A 7,770-nucleotide genomic window follows, 5' to 3' on the forward strand; every position below is an offset into this window, starting at 1 on the left:
CTCTTCTTTGTAAGAATATATTTCATGAATTTCACATAGTTAAGCATTTGCTCAAGTTCCTCTACAAGTGGGATGTTGATATGCAATTGCTTCAACATATCTAGAAATTTCTTGAATTATGAATCCAACTTTTGCTTCTGAAAATGTTGGGGAAATGGAGGTGGCTGCTTTTAAATTGAGCTGTCTGGGTGCTTATGCTGCGGCATTCCTACAACATTCTGGGCAGAGGCAGATTTTTGTACACTAGGAAATTTAGCATCTTTTTGGATTTCCTCATTTATTTGGATTGAAGAGGACTCACCCTCATGCCCTGAATTTGACTTGGAATTCTCCAACTCCTTCCTACTTCTCAAAGTGACGGCTTTACAATGTTCCTTGCTCACATTTCTTGGATTCTTGGTATCACTTGGTAACGTACCATGAGGTCTATTTCTAAGCTCATTAGCTAGTTGCCCAACTTGGTTTTCTAAGTTTCTCAATGATGTTGCTTGGCTTTGGATCATGGATTTGTTCTTCACTATATACTTCTTCAACATGTTCTCAAGAGAGCTAGATTGCATTGCTTGTTGTTGTGGCCTTTGTTGTGGTGCTTGTGGGGGATAACCCAGTGGGAAATTTGTTCTTGGAGGCATAGAAGAATTGCTAGGGCCAGCCCCTTGATTACTCCATGAGAAGTTGGGATGTTGCCTCCATGATGGGTTGTAGGAATTAGAATAAGGGCCATTCCTATTTTGATTCCCCATGTAACAAACAGCTATCAGATTGGAAGGACAGTTATCAAAAGTATGACCCTCACCACAATACACACAAGAAATATTCTCCATGTGCCCCATTTGTGTCCCCATAGGCTTCCCCATTGAATGATTCATTCCCATGTTCATTGTCTTGAGCATATTCGAAATAGAGGGAACTTGGGCTACCAAAGAAGTGATCGCATCTACCTCATGAATACCAGCCACCTTTCTACCTATAGTTGATCTAGTAGTGGGCCACTGATAGTTGTTTAGACCATTATAAAATGTCTCCATCTGGATGCAATGAGGAATTCCATGATGAGGGCATTTGCTCAACAACTCCTTAAACCGCTCCCATGCCTCATATAAAGATTCTTCATCAAGTTGCTAAAATGAAGTAATCTCATTGCGAAGCTTGGCATTCTTAGTGGGAGGGAAGTACTTCATCAAAAACTGCTCAGCCAACTCTTGCCAAGTAGTCACAGAATCATATGGCAAAGAGTTCAACCAAGCTCTTGCTCTGTCTTTCAAAGAGTATGGGAAAAACTTCAGTCTCAAGGCATCTTCTGTAACTTCGGGCAGCTTCAATGAATCACTCACTTCAATGAACAATCGAAGATGAAGGTGAGGATCTTTTGTTGGCATCCCACTGAATTGGCCTACAGTTTGAAGCATTTGGAACATAACGGGCTTCAACTCAAATTGTGTAACCTGGATTTATGGTGTAACGATGCCCAAATTAAGCTCATTGAAGAGGGGGAGAGCATATTTCCTAATAGCATGATCTCAGTCATCAGCCACAATCATTGCATTTTACCCATTATTGGCAGCTACACCCCCTTGAACTACTCTCTATTGAACTACTCTCTCTTGAGCAGCTCCTTCTTGATTTGCTGCCCTTTGAGTGGTTCCCTGTTGAGCTCCTTGCTCAACATCCATTATCACTACTCCCCTTTTTGTATTTTGTATCCTTCACTTTCTTCTACATGTACGCTCGATTTCTAGATCAATGGAAAGTAGTTCAAGGTCTTGATTCTCGTTCATACACTGTGTAAACCTGAAATTGCACGAGAATCACCCAAGTTAGCACCAAAAAAAATTTCAACCAAATTGCAATATACTTTATTTCACAATAAATGACTCTAAACAGTCCCGGCAATGGTGCCAAAATCGTGTTGTGTAAAATAAAGCTAAGTGCAAGTGTACACAGTCAACAACAAGTAATACAGTAGCAAGTACCAAATATCGTCTCCACAAGGACTGTTTTATAGTTTTTTATATTTGTAAGATGAAGTTCTAACAAAATGATTTAAAAGCACTAAAATTAATTAAAAAGATTGTGGTATAAGAACTAAGTAATTAAATACTAATTTAATGCAGAAAAATAAAAGAAACAACTCAAGAAAATTCATTCATGGAGTAACAAATGATAAGATGGCAACTAGAATAATTATCCCCCTGTTATGCAACTCTGCCAGTGATGCTAGATTGATGCTGCAACAACTGGTAGTCTAGTAGTCTAGAATTCTAATTAATTTTCATAGGCTTTCGTCAAAGAACTATGATTATAATATTTTAATTAAACCACATATGTCTATGCTAATTCAATTTCAAAGATTTAATTCAAGCATCAATTCCATAAGACTATGCATGGTAATAATATATGTCTATATCACTACAATGTTGAAATCAATGAATTCAAGCACGCACCATTCAATTTGTGTGTCAATTAAATTCAAACTTTTCAGTTTTGAATATTAACTCAACTACTTACTAATTATGATCAATCATTTGCAAATATTAATCATAAGATATAATTGAATGAATAAACCTCAAGTGCATTAGCATCAAAATCAAAATATCACAAGTCACATATTAGGGTTCAAATTATCCTAGCTAATTAGAGTTTAACTCATAGTTACAAACTCAAAAATAGCCCAATAAATGGAGTTCATATTCAGAAATTTAACAAGAAAAATTAAACTACTATGAGTAGAGAGAGAGAGAGAGGGGCAAGCCAATGGGAGGAAGTCTCCACGTTGTCTTTTTCTTCTAGGTGCTTCCCTTTTTTTCTTGTCTTCTTCTCCCTTTCAAGCTCTCCAATATATATATATATATATGTATATATCTTTCCTAATAAAATCAGGCAACTGCTTCTTCTTTTTTTGCTCTCAGCGTGTAGTCTTTTCCAATTAGGGAAAGAGATGATAATAGGTTTTATCTCTTTTGGTCCTTTTTGCCCCACGTGGGCCTTTCTTTTTTTTTTTCTTTTCTTCTTTATTTAAAGACCAATGAATCCACAAGCTTTTAATGGCCCAAAACCGTTTTAGTTACTGCTCAGCCCAAATTGCATAAATCCAAAAAGTTGAGTTGGCCAATTACTTTCCCGTGAGCCCTTGAAGCAGCTGACCGGGCAAACGCGATGTTGCTGCAATGTTGCAGCATTCCCTCCTGCTAAGACCATTTAAAGCTTCAATTTCTTTCCAAATATCCAAGACCCTACCAACCACCTTCAAAGACAAAATTTAACAATTTAGGATATATTTTTCTATCATTATACTAATATTTAATATTAACTTGTTATATTTAATATATGACAAAACGAGAATAAAGACACTAAATCACTTTTTCATGATAAAAATATAAGTTTAAAAGCATAAAAATAACTCTAATTGCTAGAGTTATCAAATTCTCAGAGACATTTAAGCTATTGACAAGACCTCTGTTTAGTGAGTTTAGATTAGTTTGTATTATTTTTTTTATTTATTTTAGTGTTTTGCTAACGAACTAGCGAAATTCCAGTGTGGGGAAATTCGATAAGGTCATTTTTGTATTAATATTTGATAAGTTTTTCTATGCTTGGATGGTGTTATGATAGCATTTTTTAGTAGTTTTATCTTAGTTTCATGACTCTACAACCTTTTTTCTACATTGCATTTTAGGATAATAAATCTGACATTTTGATTGCAAGTGTAGTTTATGAATCATAAGTTAAAAAAAACACTCGCTGAGATGAGGTTAAAATGATGTTTTAGGAGCGTTCTAGGCTCTCGAGATTGAAACGTTGAAGTGGCGGCAGCATACAAGCTATCTAAGGTCGAGAATTGAAGAAATTGAAGATAGGTCGCGGCCCATAAAATTCAGGCCACGACACTTTAATTGGAATTGACGTTTCAGATTTTATGTTCCAGACAGGTCACTGCCAAGATTTTTCAGGCCACTGCCTGCTGTGTTGAAAAGTGAAGTTGGGCCCCTGCCCAGATTTTTCAAGCCGCAGCCTGCATGGCCAGTTTTGCCTATATTCTGTTTTAGGTCACGGAACGCATTTTCCAGGCCGTGGCCTGCAACACTGTTTTCATATTTTAAATTACATTTTAAATATAATTTAAAGGAGACTATAAAAGATTATTATGGTTTATTTGAGATTAAGTTTTTGTTATGGTTTAGGAGAGAAAAAGACTTAGAAAGGGTTGGAGAGAAGACTACAACACTATTGTTCATTAATCTAGTTTCTTTTCTTCCCTTAATCTCTTTAATCTTAATTATAATTATGTTTGTGATTATGCTATTATGGAGTAGGTTCTTTTTAGGTTATGGGTGAATTCAAAACCCAAGACATGAATTCTTGATTGTTGATAATGAGTATTATTCTTTAATTTCTCTCAATATTAAATTGTTTCTATTTTTCCAATTGAATGTTATGAATATTGTGATTTCTTGTTAGGTGGCCAACTAATTAATGTTTTACATTGTTCAATTATCATCTTAGAATTACTACTCACCTAATACTTTAGAATTCTAAGTGTATGTGATAAAGTGCAATTGATAGTAATATCAAAAGAATTGTTGATTGTGATGAAAAATTGAACCTAGGTTAAATGAATTATATGCTTCATTAATTTATGGCCTAGATTAACTTGTCTCCATAAGACTTAATGATTTACCTAAGTTAAATAGATTGTATACTTCATAGATTTATTGCTTAGCTAAAAGAGTTAATTATTGAGTGCTTCGCCTTGATTACTTGTAATAAGGAGACTGGGATAATTGTCTGCTTCAGCGTTATCTGTGTGGTTAATTGTTTAATTGAGAAATTGGAATAATATTTATTATTAGGGATTGGGAATGACTGTTGAGGGTGGAGATTAACCTTTAACTGTTTCTTAATATCGTAATATCAATCTTTATTTGCTTTCTAGTTTATGTTATTTAATTTTGTGTTCAAAATCTAAATCCCATTTTTAAGTTTTAGTGCTAATTATTGAATAATAAAGTGAACGATTGTCCTCGTGGGCTCGACCTATGCTTGCTATTATACTATAATTGGAAGTATTGAAAGAAAAATAATTGTTAAATTTGTTGTGGTATACGACACGCGTCAGTAACTCATATAGAGAATTGAACAGAGCTATTGCCAATTTTAAGCTAGTCCGATTCAATCCAACGCAGCTCGTGAGTCAACACTCGGTTGATCCGAACCTGAATATTACCCTCCCTCAGTGTGTGGATCACTTTGTCATATGCCACGACCATAACTACCCCAAATGTACCGTACTGGTAGATAATACCCTTCACTTTAGGTCCACCATTTTTTAAGAATATGGTACAAAGCTTTTGTCATGGCCTTCCCTATGTCATGGATCACGTTGTCATACTCCAGGTATTAGAGAGGCCAAGCCTGAGTCTAGTCCAGATGAGGAACCTGAACCCTGTAGGTATCAAAATGTAATAATACTAGAGTTAGAGGCTTTACCCAGTCTGGTTCATAATCCAAAGCCAATCATAATAGTTTCCTCTTCTTGCTCGGAGGGTAGGATTCTTGTTCTATTGTTTGCTTTGTGTTATATTGGATCTGACTCTTCTGCTCGCCATTTTTATCTGACTCTTATTCTCCCCCTTTTGTAGACAAAGATATGGACCTTAATAGCGCCTTCAAATATGGTGGGGCCAGTATTGGACCCAACGTCAAGAAGGCAAGAGTATCAAAGAAAAGCACCTCTAGAGCCAGAACTACCACTGGATCCCCTGCAAAGAATAAAGGTGTCAGTTCCGCCCAAAAACAGCAACAACAAAAGCAAGCACTAGCTTGGACATCCTTATATCTCAGCAAACCCATCTTTGAAATGGAATAATCTTAGTTACTCCAACTAGAACATCCCCTTTAATCCCCTTCAACCGTGTATCACTCATGTGGCCCTCTTGTATTCTCTCCAAGAAGGTAGACTACAAGGTAATATTGGCCAATTGGCCCACTACCAACTATATCCTTGCTATGGTCATATCTTTTGCCAACTCTTTCGATATCTGCTTTGAGCTAAACAATTATCCTGGACCCGTCCGACTCAAAGCTACTGCCACTACATTGGCTTTCCCTGGGTGATAAAGGATCTCACAGCCATAATCCTTTGCCAAATCTAGCCAATGTCTCTATCTCATATTTAGGTTCTTCTAGGTGAAGAAATACTTTAAACTCTTGTGATCGGTGTATAACTCTCACTTCTCTCCATACAAATAGTGTCGCCACACTTTCAGTGCGAATACCACCACTGCTAGCTCCAAATCATGGGTAGGGTATCGTTGTTCATATTCCTTCAACTTCCGCAATGCGTAGGAAATAACCTTCCCACTCTGCATCAACACATATCCTAACCCCAGTCTCAATGCGTCGCAATACACCACGAATTTGTCCCCATCTGAAGGAAGACTCAGCACAAGAGCAATAATCAATCATCGCTTCAGTTCTTGGAAACTACCCTCACAATTTTCTGGCCCTACAAACTTCAGATTCTTCCACGTCAACTCGGTCAATGGTGTGGAAATGTTTGAAAACCCTTCCATGAACCACTTGTAATATCTCGCTAACTCAAGGAAGCTCCTAACCTTTGAGGCATTCCTTGGCCTTGGCCAATCTCTAACTGCTTCTACCTTGGTCAGATCCACCTTAATCCCATCTCCGCTGATAATATGGCCAAGGAATGTCACCTCCGGTAGCCAAAACTCGCACGTCTTAAACTTAGCATATAACTAATGCTCCATTAACCTCTGCAATACCAATCGGAGATGCTGCTCATGCTCTGCCTCTGAACGAGAGTAAACCAGGATGTAGCCGATGAAGACAATCATGAATTGATCCAAATAATCCTTGAACACCCTATTCATCAAATCCATAAATGATGTTGGGGCATTGGTCAATCCAAACGACAAGACCAGAAACTCGTAATGCTCTTACCTCGTGCAAAAGGTCATCATCAGGATATCCTCGTCCTTGATCCTCAGTTGGTGATAACAATATCGAAGATCAATCTTCGAGAATACTGTCCTACACAGCAACTGGTCAAAGTGGTTGTCTATCCTTGGTAGTGGGTACTTGTTCTTGATATTTAACTTGTTCAACTACCTGTAGTCTATACACATCCTCAGGGTCCCATCCTTCTTCTTCACAAACAAAACTGGAGCACACCATGGTGAGAAGCTAGGTTCAATAACTCCTGTAATTGTACCTTCAACTCATTTAGCTCTGTAGATGCCATTCTGTATGGTGCCCTCGACACTGGTTTTGTACCTAGCGCTAACTCAATGATGAACTCGATCTCCCAGTACGGCGACAGTCTTGGTAAGTCCTCAGGAACATATCCAAGAACTCACATAACAATCTGGTCTCCCCTAGTCCCACTGGCATGACCCTAGTGGTATCCACCACACTGGCTAGAAAACCTATACAACCTCCTTGTAATAGGTCTCTAGCCCTCAACGTTGATATCATGGGAATGCGACGTCCATGCACAGTACCAACAAAAATAAAGGGGTCCTCACCCTAAGGCTCAAATGTCACCATCTTCTTCTTGCAGTGTATAGTCACCCCATACCTAACTAAACCATCCCCAAAATCATATCAAAGTCATCCATCCCCAACCTAATAAAATTTACTGATAATTCCCTATTGTCCACCATAACTGGCAGTGTTCTAACCCATCTCCTAGAAACTACCAGTTTCCCTGTAGGCAGTATAGTCCCAAACCCCGCAATATAATACTCA

At 37.7% G+C, this 7,770-nt stretch overlaps 1 non-coding gene across 1 annotated transcript; it reads left to right on the plus strand.

Annotated features, from left to right (window-relative positions):
- The first annotated feature begins 1,044 nt into the window (after positions 1 to 1,044).
- LOC133807538 (small nucleolar RNA R71) lies at positions 1,045 to 1,151 on the plus strand. Its single transcript, XR_009879444.1, has one exon. It is a non-coding gene; the product is annotated as a small nucleolar RNA R71 (small nucleolar RNA).
- Positions 1,152 to 7,770: the final 6,619 nt, after the last annotated feature.

The sequence above is a fragment of the Humulus lupulus genome, chromosome X (assembly GCF_963169125.1).
Source record: "Humulus lupulus chromosome X, drHumLupu1.1, whole genome shotgun sequence".
NCBI classification, from domain to species: Eukaryota; Viridiplantae; Streptophyta; class Magnoliopsida; order Rosales; family Cannabaceae; genus Humulus; species Humulus lupulus.